We start from the raw sequence: 3,117 nt of genomic DNA, 5'->3' as shown, positions 1-3,117 counted from the left end.
ACGTCCGACAAAACTCCCTGAACTGTCAACCCAAAAGCCATGGCGAGTACGGGGACAAGCGCTATATCTTTCAGTGTGAGTGAATATTTTTGGAGTAATACCTCCGCGATATCCTCCCGATCCAGGCAAAAGGAACTGCAATATGCAGTGGAAGGATATATCCAAAACATCAAAAACAAAGGGGACACAACAATAATCAGAAGCAAAATCATACAGGTCTCAATAAAAAAAATGAGAAACCCCACGACCTCTTTATTAAATGCAACCAGCACAACCTTGTAGACTAGTCATGTTCTTGCACCGCTGGGTTAGATCTGTATATAATATTTCAAGCTAGCTTCTAATAACCTACAAATATCAGTGGCGGCTGGTGAATTTTTTTTGGGGGGGGGCGCAGTTGGGCGGCGCGGTTAAAATAGCACTCCACAATGAGAAGAAAAGAGGTTGAGTAGAATATAAATTTTTTATTTTTTTTTAAAAAAGCTTTATTTCAAGAACACACAGTGCTCAACACTATCCAATAACAACCATCAACAAACTGTAACTTTGGGCATGAGAGGTTCAGAGCAGAATGGTTTCATAGGGGTTTACAGAATAAAACAGGTGCCCACACCCTCACATGAAAGAGGTTTAGAGCACAAGAGATTCAGGAAAAAGATATCACATTTTACATTGGGTGTTTGACAAGAGTAGGCCCCACTACTTGTAAAGAAATGTAGCCCTCCTCTCCTTCAAGTTGGCAAATCTCTCAATAACTCTCTGGTTAAAGTCAATCATGTCTTCCCTCACAACAGCCAGCATACAGTCAAGAAGTTCATTCTGGACTGTTTTGGATGTTCCCTTAAACACAGTCGCGCTCTCGAGATGCTCTTTCAGTGCACTGTCAAGTGAGGCAACGACGTCCACCAAGCCACGGAATATCCCTGGGTTATCAGTTCTCGCTCTCATCATGACCACGCAGGGCCAACTCAAATGCACCACAGAACTTCACACAGTCTATTATTCTTGAGAGAATGTGTCTGTTTTTCCTTACTTCTTCATTGTGTTTTCGAATGCCAATTCGGTACCCTTCGTCGAGCTGCTTTGTTATACTCAGTCTTCCAAAGAGGCTTAGCTTCAGGCTGTTAGTTAGATGGCTGCGGCAAGATTCGTGCTTCTTACATTTATCGTTGAAGTGCTTTAGATCCCTCATCCCCGTTGCAGTCCAGATTGTTTCAGTCCCAGGACTTTGGAACAACAGGCAGGGAAAACAAAAAAAAAACGCACCACTCACTGAACAACCAGCTACGGGTGTACGTCCTCCCGCGGTCGATGTTCTGCTGCTGAATTTTTAAATCCGGACGTTCGGGTCCCATGTCTTCCAGTCTCTTCTTATCGACATCTGATCGTCGATTGAAAGGTGTTTCACAAAGAGATACCACAGAGTTTTCAGTCGCCATACTCACAGAATCCAAGTCTCTGCTAGCTATATTGCTCTTGTAGATACATGAGATTTATATGGGATGTGAGGGAATGATAAAGGTCTCTGATTCGACGAATAGTCCAGTCGCGTTGAAATAAGAAACGATATCATTGGTTAGGGCGCAAAATTTTGCGCCCCAGGATCGAACTTTCATCCGCCAATGAGAAGCTGTCCTTGCTCAAATGTATGAGAAAAGTATGAGAGCTCCCATTGACTTCCATTTGGCCGGCGCCCCACCAGGGAGGAGGGGCTTATCTCAGTGATAACGAATGGCAATATATTATATTTGGTCACATTTAAGTGGTTGCTGACAGGGGCTTACGGTCTCCCACACACATTTAACGCGTTAACACAGTACATTTCTTATTTTAATTGTTTGGTATATAATGTTTTTTTACTTTTTTTCATCTCAAAATTTTAGGAGGGGCGGCGCCCTTGCGCCCTGTATTGACGCACCGCCACTGACAAATATTCTTTATTCTTATTCTGTCTCTGGCGAGAGACTCTGGAGTGGCATATAGCATAGCTAGCTAGATATCTAGGATGGTGAAAATCTAGAGAACAGTACAGTAACGTGGAGCAAGATAGCTGCTAGTAACGTTATTGTTCAAGGGATGTGTGTGCATGTTGCTGAAAGTATTTTACAGTCACTGTAACTTGCTTGTAAAATGATGACCATGATGTAATGCTATGGCAGTGATGTTTGTGTTGCTTTATAATAGTTTGCACTGAAATATGTAAGAGGTCTGACCTGCATCTTTCTAGGCACTGCCTCCTTTTTCTTGTCACCACCAGCCACTGCAATTGTTGCAAAGTACTGGATGACACGTTTGGTGTTCACAGTCTTGCCAGCACCAGATTCTCCGCTAGATCAAACAGAAGATATTGCAATTTTTCAGATCACAATTAAAAGAGTGCCACAGGGTTACATAGAAGATAAAGCAAAGTTTTAAGTCATGCATTGACACTTACGTAATCAGAACAGACTGGTTCTCCCTGTCTGTGGGATAAAATGGAGTTTTAGATCAATTAATCACTTAATTTTTTATCAAATATGTAATTCAATCATATTATTCAGTAGCTTTTAAAATGAAAGCTTACCTTGGAGCATGAACTGATAAGTATTGTCAGAGACAGAGAAAATGTGGGGTGGGGCCTCCATACGCTTCTTGCCTCTGTAGGCATTCACCACTTCTTAGTCATACACAGGGAGCCACTTGTAGGGGTTCACGGTGGCACAGAAAAGTCCAGAGTAGGTCTAGAATGAGGAAATAAAGGGGATTGGTTTCACAGCTCTATTATTTTTTAAACAGTTTTTCATCTGTGAGAAAGCATAAAGCTTACGTAGATCATCCATGCTCTGTAACGCTAAATGTACTGTACCTCCTTGGTGTCAAGAACTTCAACGACGACTTTGGCACCATCTCTGCTCTTGATGGTACCCTTCAGGTACAACTCCTCCTTGTCAGCCACATAACAAGCTGACTTTGCGTCGAAGGGCTTGGTTTGGGCCTCAATTCTCTCCCTCTCAGGCTTACGGAGGTAAATGGCAGCCGGGCCATAAGTGGCCATATCTGCGTCCCCCATGGTTGCAGGTTACTGTATGAATGAGAGGGATTACAAAAATGCATTTATAAAAAGAATAGTGTACAAAA

At 42.5% G+C, this 3,117-nt stretch overlaps 1 pseudogene; it reads right to left on the bottom strand.

Moving 5' to 3' along the window:
* Positions 1-1,852: 1,852 nt before the first annotated feature.
* Positions 1,853-3,117, bottom strand: LOC116222881 (annotated as a pseudogene).

Source organism: Clupea harengus, chromosome 12 (genome assembly GCF_900700415.2).
Source record: "Clupea harengus chromosome 12, Ch_v2.0.2, whole genome shotgun sequence".
NCBI classification, from domain to species: Eukaryota; Metazoa; Chordata; class Actinopteri; order Clupeiformes; family Clupeidae; genus Clupea; species Clupea harengus.
Note: the sequence above shows the minus strand (reverse complement) of the source record. Positions and strands in the feature narration are given on the sequence as shown.